Consider the following 14,579-nt stretch of genomic DNA (forward strand, 5'->3'; position numbering starts at 1 on the left):
CATTTACTTGGCATCATTACTGATACGTTTCATCCATCGAGTATATAACCAGAAATATATACTCGATGGTTTCATCAGACCATCTATTAGTCGGTTTAAATTATTGGTATTACTAGTACATATTTTTTTAAATTAAAATATATATAATCTGTCTGTGTAAAAAATTATAATCAACGAAGAAATGCAACCGTTCTAGGTTCCGATTCTTGTCATAATCGATAAATTCGTGCGCTAAAATTAAAAATTATTAAACAGCGTAGGATGCGTACAAGTTTGTAATTTACAACCTTGATTTAGTTATTTTAATATAATATTTGTTGTCTTGCGAAAAAAATTTGAAGAACTATTTTTCACATACATAACAAACAAAATCTGCAAAGTAAATAAGAGGGATTTTCTTTTTTTTTTCCTATAAAAATTCAGTGCTTCCAGTGAAAAAGGGAATAACTCAAAAGTCGACACTTTTCAGGAGAGACAAAAAACCATACTTTTATCGATAATTTTTTTGTTCCCATTTATTATTAGTACATTTTATGATTTCTAGTTTTAGGTAACCATCTAAGCCTTCGTTTGCTGGGTATTGGTGAAACATCCATACATATTTTGTAGATTTTTAAAATTTTTCGATTTGCATCCTTGATTATGAGTGCTTAACGGTAATAACACAACTTATATTAACAAACTTTAAGACATAAAACGACTTATTCCCTTAACTGCGACTGTAGTAGTACAGTAGTAACTGTATAAGTTGTAACCGTAGGGTTACAACAATACTTATGATATTAACCACATTGATAAGATATAAAATCGTTATAGGAATAAAACGAAAAGATTTCTGTTGCAAAAAAAAAAAGCAACACGGTATAGTCGCGGGTGTGACCAATCGTGTCTAGTGTAACAAACGGAAAGCTCAGTTATACCTTTATATACACTGTGAAATAAGGGAATAGTGTTTTTATGTAAAAATTTGTTAGACTTGCACATATTTTTTTGAGTTAAGAGCACAAGTGCTCTTACCTTTACTCTTAAAAAATGCCCGATAACTTAAATTACGCGTTTAGAAACAGTGAGTTATGCCCTTAGTGTAAAAACGATGTTAGGAGACTGCTAGAGAGATGTCCTTTTGATATGTTACGTAATCGGACACGCTGAAGCCAATGGTGCAATAAAAACAGAAGGGCATAACTCGTCTTATTCCGTTTTTCACTGGAGGCACTGAAGTATTATCCAATAATTTTTAAGGAATCGTAAATGTACTTGATTAAATATTACTATTTTGTATCTTTTGTGTTTTCAAAAGACAATATTATTATTAGACACATGAAATTAAAATGCTTATTCTCTTTTTATTTCTCTTGACTGGAAATAGAAAATGCATAAGTATATAAAAAGATTGAGGATATTAAAAATCAGTCGCAGCGTTTCTTATTGTTCGACTTTAAAGCTCGCATTAAAATCATGTTAATTTTTCTTAAAAGCAATGACAATTGCAATAGCGAATAAGAAGAAATTTTGTTGCGCGTCATTTTAAAACTAACTGCTAAGTGTGGGGCCCTGCTTGGCAGCACGCATTAGCACCGCGTACATACCAATCGTGTGTGTATTTATATTATAGCACACTAGATGATAAAGCGTGCCTTACGGCACCCAATATACCACTTCTATGAGCGTCTAATTTGAAGGTGCCCTTAGTATGGATGCAGTAGCTAGATGCGCACATGTGAGACTTTAGGCTCAATTTACATTGCGGCGGAACGCAATGGAATGGCAGCGTCAATTTTGCTGCGCGAGAAGCCACGCGCGGTCGCTGGATTGCTCGATCATTCCAGAGGTATTTCAACTGCCACCGTGGCCGGACGGCTACCATGCCGGACTGCCACGCAGAGGTCCCAGGTTCGATTCCCGGGCCGGGAGAAATATTTGTATGGCCTACATTTACTTATCTCGTGAGTTTGGGTGCAATTTGTGGTTGTCTATGCGTGTGTCCATAGCACCCGCGGCACAGAGTTTCCCTAGTGCGGGGCTATGCCAGCCTTCGGGCCGCTTCTCGCGGATTCGCCGACTGCAGCTGCGGAATTCTCGAAATTCACGAATGCGCGAAAATTCCGCGGAAGTCGCGCGACGAGATTTTTGGCTCCTATCTAGTTTGTACGTTACACATTCGGCCATAACGTTCATTGCGCTACGTACAATATGGTTACAAAAATTCGCTTCCATTCCGTCCCGCCGCAATATAAATTGAGCCTAACCTTAATTCTCTAACTTTTGATCAGTCTTTATGACGTTTTTTAACATATTCCTATTATATTTCGTAGTTAAAACATCAAAATACTGATTACAGATTAACCAACTTACCTGTACTACGAGATGTGGCCGTGTACGCAATTTTGTTAGTAGGTAATAATATGTTTTTAATGTGGTAGCGTTTGTTTTTCTTATTACTCCAGTACTGATACATTGGTCTGTCTGCACAATGATAGCAAGCGTCGATGTCGAACTTATTCGCAAGTCCATAACTTATAACTTTATTTTTGTTTAAAACGATAAGTAGTATTGTTAAAATATTATAGATATTTGAATTAGTTTAGGTGAAAACAGCACGAATCGAAAATCAAAATAACATAAAGGCTTCCACGGGCATATCGATATGAACATTTAGTAGTAAAAAATCGATTAAAACGCGTAACACAATAAGCTATTATCTACTATCAATATCACAGCAGATGCAAAGCTTACGATATCGATTTCAGTACGTTTTAAAAAAGGTTCGTAAGTTTCAACAGCCGGAATTTTCTGGTTATGTACTCGATGGCCGGAATTGACACTAATGTTTCAAACACGCAATGACAGGTTTATGGCCTGCTTGTGTTCCGCGATGTTCTCCAAAGTTAATGTCCCGGATGTTAAAACTTACACCCAATAAAACAGTCATTAAAAATTTGCGGTAAAATTTATATTTTATCATAGAGCCTCATTCACAATATTCAGAGGCTGTTTCAATCAATTCACATTTAAAATATTCAAAAAGGAATTTATTGAAAAATCAACGTAATAAATTTAAACAATCAATGGTATTAATTAGTTAAAAATTAATATATAACTACATTAAACAAGATCTAAACACAACCTAAATAATTTTGAAACTAATCACAACTTTTTTCATTTACTTTGCACCCTTGCCAGTCACTATTTTACACATACTTCTTAAGGGTAGTAACACGTTAAAACAGTTTCCGCTAGAACTCATTTTATATCGGTTTGTGTTTGTCTTTTTTTTTTTTTTTTTTTTAATATACATGACAGGCAAATGACTCCACTCCACCTGATGTTAAGTGGAAAGTGGTATCCAAACGCGAAGGAACCTAGTGCAGCGATGAAACCCTCACTATAATTATAACCCCCCAAACGCAAAAAGCTTTAACTACGCCGAACAATGTCGCCAAAGTTCTTCTCGAAGTGTTACTACCCTTAAACTCAATATACATATACAAGAGATGCTTTTTGGAAATTTCGGCTCCCTAAGCAGGGTATTAGCGAGTTGTAACTGTAAGGGCGCGTTCCCATTATGTCGTGACGACAGATAGTCGTACAGTTTAAAGTGTCGTGGCTTGTATATTTAAATGAAGTTGTTCACATATAGCACAACACGACTAACTGTCGTTCACGACTTTTTTGACGTTACGACGACAGTTTGCCTTGACAATGGAAAAAGCTAGAACGACAGTCATCTGACGATAAATAAAACGTCACAATACAAATGTGACGACAGATAATCGCAGCTACAAACGATTCTGTCGTGCAAACGACAAGGCGGCTGCCGTGAACCGATAAATTGTCGTCACGATCTATTGGGAACAGCTAGATACGACAATCGTTCAACGATAAAATAAATGTCCACGACACTGTCACGACATATAGTCGTGATATGGGACCAGGCTAGACGCGACAGTCGTCCAACAATAGTTAACACGTTCCGACATAATGGGAACATACCCTATGCCCATGCAACGTGCGTGTTATGTTACCAAAAATCATAAGTGTGTACGTGGTTCGCGAACTAGCCGCGAGCGGAACGCGTGCGGTTCGCAGTGAGCTGACGATGACCAGTACTTATTCTAGGCGAGTGAAGACTGTTTCACGCGTACACACTAGAACGTTGTTACTGTATGTATCTGTCACATTACAGTTACAGCTCGCTAATGAGTACCCGGCTTTACAAGTTACGTCGAAGTCCTCGATAATTTGTTACTTGCATATTGTTAGTTTTAATCTCTAATTGAAATAGAAACTGCAAAGTTTCTATTTTGCTTTAGGGGACTAAAGGTTCGATTTCGTCCAATTGCATCTCCTTTTTTACATCAACACACACGTTAACAGTTTTGACACTCTTCAATCTATTAAAATACATACTATAACCGTATTTTTAAATATTATTTCAAATTAATATAATTCAGAACAATACCGTTTACCTCCCTGTTTTTTTTTTCAAAAAGGTTTTATTCAGACGATCCACTTCAGAAATCACGTTTTTTCAATTTGCATTTAAATGTAATAAAAGCTTTGTTTATAATTTGCAGTCTGAATAATACCTTGTTATATAATTTGTAAGTCTAAATTGGCAACATTCAACAATACAAATTCCAATGTTATTAGCGCAAAAAATCTAAAAACTGCGAACATATAGCGTTGCCAATTCGACCACACATATGAAGCTGTAACCCCCCTTTAAAACAGATTTAACGTTAATGTCGTAATTTTATTCAGAGCTGCAACAGTGCGGTCTATCATGTTTTCCCTTCCTGTCCTATCACATTTAAAACATCTGAGAAAGAAAAAACATGAGCGCGCTGCTACACTTAGAATATAATATTGTAAGGAAATAAATTATTCTATCTAGAAGAATTAACAAAATTCTAGGGCAGACTACGTTAGTACAAGGAATGGTAAGACTATCTACACAATAGCGTATCTACACTCCGCGGTTTTACCTTTATTACAATTGCAATATTTTAAGTCCTGAAATTTTTGTATAAAAATAATTTAGCATTCACAAATTCAACCCACAACAAATTAAGTACTGTCTAGATTTTTCCAAACCATACTTAAATACTTACTTATGTTACATTAAAAAATTTTGTGAAAATAAATGTGTCGGTAAAACCGCGGTCTTCAAACCCATATTTCTTCAACTACATTTAGTATTACACGTTACACTACGTAAAAATATATGCAAAGGTTGAAAAGTTACTTTTTGATTCTGAAATAGTCTTTTCACATTAATGTTCGTGTTTTCATTAGAACTTAGTTCTTTTCAATTCCGCAACATGGCGGCGTTCAAAATATAACTTGTCAACTTTATGACTACTAAGATAGCATTACTACATCACTACATCGCTGTCTTTATAGGGTTCTGATTAATACTACGGATAATTATGTTAATGTTAACAATTACAGGTAATTGGCTTACACGTACGGCTAGCGAGCAGACAATGTTACGGTCAACAGCAAAATAATGTGAGTAAAAGTACAACATATTTTGCACTTTGAAAATAAACCTTATCAACAAGAACCATTACTTTGATTATATAATAATATATTCATCATCGTATATCAGACGACCAAATCTGGGCCTCGACTTAGAACTCTTCGATATTTTAACGTTCGATTTGGATTCTGGGGGTCTACTCTCGATCTCCTTCCGATATCCGTCTGAAACAATTACTGTCAAATAAGTAATATTCGACAAAATTAAAAGACAAGTACCAAGTATGAAGCTTCATTCGCATCATGCGTCTTTTCATTTGGTCAAGTATTGCTTATTTGGCAGTAATTGTTTCGGACGGAGATCGACAGTAGACCCCCGTGATACGATATCGTTATCCAACAGCGTTTACGAAGTTATTCGGTGAAACAGATTATAAGAAAAATGAAAATCCTTTTATATATATTTTTAAGACTTTAATGGCCCAAATTATAGGCATGCATAAGTCATGCATTGCATTAAAATAAATCAATAAAATTGAACAAAATCCAGACTTTATTTAAAATAATAAGAGATTTTCATATTACATTCATGCTTTGTAAACAATAGGACGTTCGGTAACTTTCATTCGATATCTGTGTTCTGAATAACGTTTGTAGCCTTTGCTGGTCGAGAAGTTCGAGTAATAAATAAAAAAAGTGTGACGTCATTTCGGTTAGGTTTCGAATACGACAGTTTGAAGTTCGATTCGGGTATTGTGAATAAAAATTAAAAGAAATCGTACGATATCAAATCGAATCGGTCGACAACTGAGTTATCGTATGGTTCTGAATCGACCTCTGGCCCTGTACTCCCGTTCTCCGGCCGACATCCCTCTGAAACAATTGCCGTCAAATAACTAATACTCGATTAAATTACAAGACGCATGGTGCGAATGAAATCATACTTGACATTGTTTTTTAATAAAAGTCGGGTACTACTTATTTGACAGTAAGTGTTTCGGACGGTGCACTAGAGTAGTCCCCCTTGAAAAGCGAAAGGTAGCCCGGTGGCTTAATACGGCGGAAAGGCAGACTTTCCAGATTTTACTAATTATTTCACATACGTTGTGAAATAATTAGGTAGATAGACCGATGTACAGAACTAATATATAATATTATACAGATGTTGCTGTCTATAGCCGAATCTCACTCTTTTGAGGTTATCCAATATCCATGTCTAGCAGAGAGACATATTTTGGTTGATACTGTCATATATAAAACCACTTCTTACTTTTATTATTTTGCTGTTGACCCAGACATGTTAATTACAAAACTATTACATAAAGGTCCACATTCTTATACACGCCAATAAAATTCCAAATTCCTTGGAAGCTCCGTTAGCCAATACTCTTTGCGAGTCAATTCATAGTTCTTGAAATAATTTCAGTATGTATTTCTCACACTCACTCATCGTAGACGAGTGAAGTAACTATCCTTGGAGGAGAACCGAGGGACTATTCTCGTGCGATGTAGAAAATGTCATAGGAAGAAACATGGCAAAAATGTCGAACGTAACATTTTTGGTATTCTCAGAATTTCACGGTAGCGTTCGACATCATGAGATCAGAATATCTTTAGAAAAACAAGACACATATGGCAAGGTAGTGATTATATTTTCTGTGGATATGGCGAAATGTTGGTATAATTTTTATTTCTGGCAGATTATTTTAAGACTGTTTTGTGACAATGACACAACGGTGCGTTCCGTTCAAATTCAGTACTTTCAGCCAAAATAGGCTTGACAGTGTAAAAATTCTTAGGTTTTCAATCAAACCGACGTTTCGGGACCTTTACAGGTTCCATGGTCACGGTTGACGTCGGTTTGTTTGAAAAAACAAACATACGCGATTTAAATCCGGAAAAATAGTTTCATTTCCTAAGTATAAAAATTCTTTATCGATAATGTTTAGAATACAATCAATAAAATTGAAATGCGTTAACGAAATTTCATAAACTTTTCACTTAGTTAGTATCTGAGAGAAAGAGCATAAGATATTTTAGTGACATTTTCAGTAGATATTTCGTATGTGACATTATTTAGCATTGACTTACAATTATATGGACGTCGGGTCCGCGCTAAAAAGTGTCCGCACTTGTAAGGCGCTAAAATCGTATACAGAGCGCGACACTCCGCTTTAGTCTTCATTTGTTCTACTGACAGCGCGATACTGCGATGACATTACAATTTAAATTTCGAATAGGTTGACTTGGGACATTTTTTTCGTGGTTTTTGTATTAGACCCGTCGTCCATTTATTTGTAAGTCAATGTTATTTAGAAATCGGGATATGTCGCAACGTACGAGAATTGGTCCCGAGCAGTGGGACATGTTCTTTATAAATCTTATCAATGAACCACACTTTCGCCTTTGGGTGGCATTTTAATGTACTCCATTACTTGTTTAAGCTGGAAAAATCTGGCCACAGCAAATCGTTTATCACTACTGCTTTTCCTCATATTTCTATTTTGTCTTTACGTATCCGCATACAATTCTATATAACTAAATGGCACTACGTGATGTCTGACGATTGGTCCGATTATGATATTTTCAATAACATCCAATCGAACAAATAAATACGCCAACAAATTACTAAGAGTGACTTACGTAAGTGCTTTTTTAAACTAAAGTAAGTACTTTTTTAACTAAAATTAGTGCCAGATGACCACATGAATTACCACCTGGTTTCAAATGGGGAAATTCGTCTGAGCTACATTACCCAAAACACTCAGTCCAGGAACAATATAGAAAAGTTTGTTTCCTAAATTGGTCCTGCTAACTGCTAGGTCACCGAAGTCACCAAATGTTGTGGGGGATGGAGATTATGTTAAACACCAATGGGCTGCTCGAAACAAGATTTTGAAACTGTCTAGCAACATTGAACTGTAAGTGGCAGTTCACATGGCTATTTATACTTGCGTATTTACTATATTTGGCAAACGATCACCATCATGAGTGGCAAAGTATTTGCTTTTATTGCCTATTAAACAAATACAGCAAACACCAAACACGCGTTACTGCGGGCATGTCGATTTCTCAACACATATCAAAGCGGTCAAATAGGCAAATACACAAGTAAACCATGCACTCCATGGTCATATTGAGTTACAGATCCTTAAGAACCCAAAAATCTGAAGTCACTCTTCGTAAGAAAATATATATTTCTATGTTTAATTTTCTTGATTACAATATAGTATATTATATATACGTATAATGGTATATGTGGAAGTGTTAACCCGTTTCAAGTATTATTCAAATCATAATGCAGGTGGAGCAAAAATGTTGAACAAAAAATCAGCACAATCTCAGTGAAATATCTGTGACCGTGGCCTCCCCACCCTCTTCCTCTCAATGCAATATTTTTTTTCCATTATTGTTTAATATAACAACTTAATAGTCGATACAACCTCAAATGGAACTTTGGAAAAAATATATAGTAAAATTCAGGATATACACCGATTAGTATACAGTGTGAAAACACGATTCCTAAACATTTTTACGATAGACAAAGAACACAAACTTACATCGAATTTTTTATAGAAAACAGCGGTTTCGGTTCAATAGGTACTTTACATATATCAATGAATTTATTTAAAACAACTGACCTCAATAGAACTCGTATAGTATACGATATACATTTTTCAAATTGCTTTAATATTGTTTGCATTAACGGCGTTAAAATCGCATGCAGAGCGTCAATCGCGCAACAGTCGACGTTTGTTCGACTGACAGCACGATTGTCAATCATGCAATACCATATAATAATAACTTGTAAAAATTACTGCAGTAAAGTGTAAAAACAGGATTTTGTATCATATTTTCACTAAACAAATATATTGTGTTATCATAGTTCTCATTTAAAAGTGTTATTTTGTACAGTTTTATAGTACTTAATTTATATATAAATGAATCGTAAATATAAATTGCAAAAGCACACAAAAGAATCAAATAGCTAACTGTCATTTTTCAACACATTGCATGCGCAAAAGATGGAAAAAGACCCATTACGTCACTTTCAAGAAACTTATATAAACTTCTTGGTCATTTTCAATTGTTCAAACCACGCTATATAATCGCTTTGATTTTAATCTCATTTTTAAAATAGTTTTTTTTATCAACCGTTAGCAATAACTAACAAAATGTTGTACTCGCTTTCAGAAGTCAAAAAATACATTTGCCCGAAATAACGTTAGCTCGAATTTTCATAATGTCAAATGTATTTTTTTAGGAAGATTACAAAACAAAAGCTAATTTTGTCTTTGCGAAAAGCATCAAAATGACTCGAAAGCGTATCTCTTTAAGTGAATTTGTACAAAATTCGACATAATAATACATATAAAAATTAATTAATATTTACGATAAAGGCTACTCCATTACTCTTGTGTTCAAGTAATTTTCAGTCGAAGCTAAATATGGTGTTTTTGGGCCCTTAAATTGTTGCAAGCAAAATGGGGCAGTACTGCAATGACGTTATAATTTAAATTAAATGTTTTAGTTTTTTATGTTTCGTTACATGTCACTACGTTTGTATAGGTTAACTTCGGACATTGTTTTCGTGGTTTTTGTATTAGACCCGACGTCCATTTGTCGGTAGCTCAATGATTGTTTGTAAAAAAAAGAAATTCTGAAATATAGCCCGTATCGACCCGCGCAATAGAACCGACTTAGTAGAGGAAAAATTTGAATTCAAGCTGGGGTAGTATCGACGCTTAAGAATGTAAGTTTTTGACACGTCGACAGGCATTTCGGCCTGGTTCTCTCTATCTAGTTAGTCTATGTTTTTAAAGCGTACTCTATGAAAATTGAAACCGACCAATCGCATTCTGTCTTATCTTAAAATTCTGCATGCTGTCATTGGTCAGTTGTCATTGGAGGTGCACGAAATTGTATGTAATCATTATATTGCCATCTATACGATAAGAAAAGGATTGGTCAGTTTAATTTTCGTAGTGTCGTAGACAAACATCGAGTATATAACCGGAAATAGAGAATAAATAAGCGCTATCCATCCCTGGCAACTCATCAACTCATCAGGCAAATGGGCCTTACATCATTTTTAAATATCAACTGTCGTTTGCACTGAAATCATAAATTAGAAAGCTGAAATAGTACAGCGACAACAAATGACCTGTGTGTACATCTCCGTATATTTGAAAAATATTCTGTATTTATTTTAATAAATATAATATCTCTAACAATAGGTGGCTGTTCCATTTGGTGGTGTGGGAAAAACGGGAAAACATCTAATTACAAAATAAACGGAATCACATTTCATCGGTAATTAGATATCAAATATGTAATTTTTCAATTTTCTTTCATTATAGCAAAGCTCAAGTTAAACTGGTCGATTTGAAGAGAAAAATTGACGACAACCGTCAATTGTTTCGGGTTGGCCAATCAAAGCGCAGTTGTCACCGTAATGACATGGCAGAATAGTTCTGAAACAAACTATATGACATTTCGTTTCTATTTCCGATTATAGACTCGATTTAGACAAAAGATACATTTAAGAAGAATAGGATGGTTTTTTTTCAAGTATTTCTGGTCACCTATAAACATAAGATTGTTTGGATTGGCAGTATAATATTGCAACACTAAAGATATAAAAAAGCAATATAATAAAAATACGTATTTTCTATTGAATAATCAACAAAATTAGAATTGAGTACACTGGCAACAATACGGTTTAAATTAACCCGTTCAAGAATAGTAACAGCATACGAGGTAGCCGTTACGCTATATGGGCCTAATAAAACCCAACTCCTGTACTGTGCGATTTCAAAGTGCTTTCTGTGTACGAGTAGGTGCCGCCTACTGCTTTTCAATAGAGAAGTAACAACGTACTGATAAAATTCAATGACTTCTATACATTGAACATTTCATATTATATTCTTTAGTGTCCGGAGGCGAGAGCCTGGAGATCCGTGACACAGGTTTATATCTATTATGAACTCCAGTCTCTTACTTTGCAAGTTAGTCATAAGACTTTAGTGGAAAACATTTGTAAAGAGGCAATAAAGATGATTATTATTAAAATAATATAAATATTTTTATAATATCAAGTGACGGACGGACAACTCGCGCGCCTGATGATAAGCTACGCGCCTGTCCGTAACAATTGTAGTGCCAATCAGAGCTTTAAATCGGAAAGATCTGAGGGGCACTGCCACTGCGCCCGTCACCTTAAGACATAAATTGAGAAGTCCCATGTGCCTGGAATTTCACCAGCACCCTTATTCTTCAACACCGGAACATAGTAATGCTGAAATTATTGCTTGGACGCACACACAGGTAAGGTAGCAGTAATACTCTGGACGAACTCTTTCACAAGAAGGTCCACTGCTACAAAAACTACTATTGAATCAACACAAGCACTAAAGGCAATAAAAATATTGACCTTTTTGTGTGCTAAGTACTATTTATGAATGGGTTGAATCCGTTAATTAAATGTTAATTAATGATAATCAAAAATGATAATTAAATGAGGCATTAGAAAACTAATTATTATTTATAAAATTTACTAACAACTGGGCAGTACAATGATATCTATGTTAACTTATAATAGCCTGAGACTAGTTCAAGGACTTCACGCTTCTATTATGCTCAGGCCACACAGAGGCGGCCGCGGAAACGCCCGGAACGCTTCTGCGGCCGCCCCTGTGTGGCCAGAGCATTAGGGTGGTGACCTACTTGGCGGCACGCTCGCGGTGCAAATGACTTCAATAAACCCACTTTTAATACATACTAATTTTACTGGGTTATATTTAGTATTTACTAAACAATTTGCAAGTATATCCTAACTTACGTTAGTAGCGTTGACTCGAGTTACTCCCACAATGAGTCAACTCGAGCTACTTTATTATGAACTCGAGTTAGCCCGGTTCGGTACCCGCCCCGTCGAGCCGAATACTTCGTTCATCGGCTACTCCTTCTCACTCGGTCGGTTCGGCGACCTTCGGAGTACGCTCGAGTCGCGGTCGGCCGGCCCGACGTGCCTACTCGGTGAATCGTCGGTTCGAGTTCGTGTGAATATACGCCGCATCGCTCACGATACTCGAGTAACTCGAGTTGAAAAAATACAACTCCTCCCATCGCTACCGTTTAGGGACTTGTACTGTGCTCTTTGTACCTGTTTCTAAATTAGATATCTTGTAAACCGTACGTACAACATCTACGAATTCTTACGTAAGAAATCTTGAAACTAGTCTCTTAAATAAATATAATTAAAATACACGCATTAAGCATCACTTTAGCATACATAAAGTCTAAACATACACAATATTTACTAATAATAAGGTAAACGCGTTTTGTACAACTGTTTTCGGTATTCGATCACTTCTATATTTGTTCGAAATATTTAATTAGAGTTCGGCCATTTTGTACACGGATGTGCTTAATTTAAAAATTTACGACTGTAGACACGAGCCTTTTTAATATTTACCATAAGTTCAGGCAAGTTACAAAAGACATATCTAAAGAGCAGACAGTATTCCTTGATGAATGCACTGTAGGAATGACCATGTGATTAGTGTAGCTAAGGTCGGGGTCACTAGTATACGGAGTCGAAATGAATAAATAAGTAAATATTAAAAACTTTACTTATATTGCTATGATCCCCAAGCAAGTTACTAAAGCAGTTCGTCGGGGATAGTGCAAATCCGCATATGTAGCATTGTTAAAGGGCGCGTAACTGCACTAAGCCAAATTTTACAGGAGTATGATTTAACGTTATTGCTTTGTTATTTCAATGGCCACGATTTCATTTTTGCACAGTAAGCATTAATTTATGTTGTCTATGGATTTTTATTTAATTAAGATAATATACAGGTAAGGTAGGTAGGTAGGTCTACGGATTGAAAACAACAGATTCACGTATGTCACGCTAATGTAGTAGCCGCGGTGTTTGATTTATTTAAATTATTAGTGTAAATAGTTTTGCGCATTGGCACTTCATTTTAAACCAGATAATTAACTTGCTGAATTAGTAAAAAAGTCGGTGTTTTACGAAGTATCAGTTTAAAAAAACGACCTGATGAATAAATTTAAAACTGGAATTCAAAAAGCATTTAACGCATCCATGACTCGTACAATGGGCCCAGATCATTATGTCCATGTACGCTTTAAGTAAAAGAAGTGTAAGGGCGATAACATTCATCACGCAAATAATATGTCTTCAACTATAACACCTTGAACCGATCGTCGACATCCAATAACGTAAATATTCCGCGACGTCCTTCGCGCCACCGCCCGTGTGAGGCTCTCCTAATTTTATAACTAAAAATTGCCACTGCTTCTTGCCGGAACTTATACGTTTCATATGAATTAATTTAATAGTTTAAATATGAACAATCTATCCAAAAAGTGACACGAAATTGCAAATACTATAATTAAAAATTTCCTTTACAGGCACTCGGAATACAAAATGAGGTAGTGTGCGATGAAGCAACGTGATTCAGAGAGCTTTTTTTTTATAGAGAAATTCTTTTTAAGGTTCCGTATGAAATAGGTTATTCTCGTTGGCCACTTTATTTATGTCCCGAAAAAAATATTCTCCCAAGGCCCGGTGTACATACATCAAAATGTACAAATAACGATACCTCCAATGAACATTACGCCAACTTAATTTTTGGACCTCTCTTAACTCTTATTACAGTTCAGTATAGGTTCGTAACGGCAAAAAAGCGGGATGGTGATATACGCTTCATGTAGCGCTGTCTCACAACGATTCATTTTAGGTCCTAAAACTGAATCGTAATAAGAATTAATGGTGAGGCCCCTGTTCTGTTTTTATTTTCTTTTTGTTTCTTTCTTTTTCACAAAATTCGTGGTTTTTATTTTTTTCCGAAGTTTGTTTTCTGTTTCTTTGTTTCTTTTTTTTTCACAAAATTCGGGGAGCATAATATTACTAAATAAATATGGCTGTTTACAATAATATCGTTAAAATAGGTACGAGGTGATTCAGACTCAGACAATATTACAAATATAAATGCCCATTGTACATTATAATGAAAATATCGCATTCTAAAGCGCTTTATATCCTGTACGATAATAGGGTATCT

Source organism: Hyposmocoma kahamanoa, unplaced genomic scaffold (assembly GCF_003589595.1).
Source record: "Hyposmocoma kahamanoa isolate Upper Pololo Valley unplaced genomic scaffold, ASM358959v1 192, whole genome shotgun sequence".
Taxonomy (NCBI): Eukaryota; Metazoa; Arthropoda; class Insecta; order Lepidoptera; family Cosmopterigidae; genus Hyposmocoma; species Hyposmocoma kahamanoa.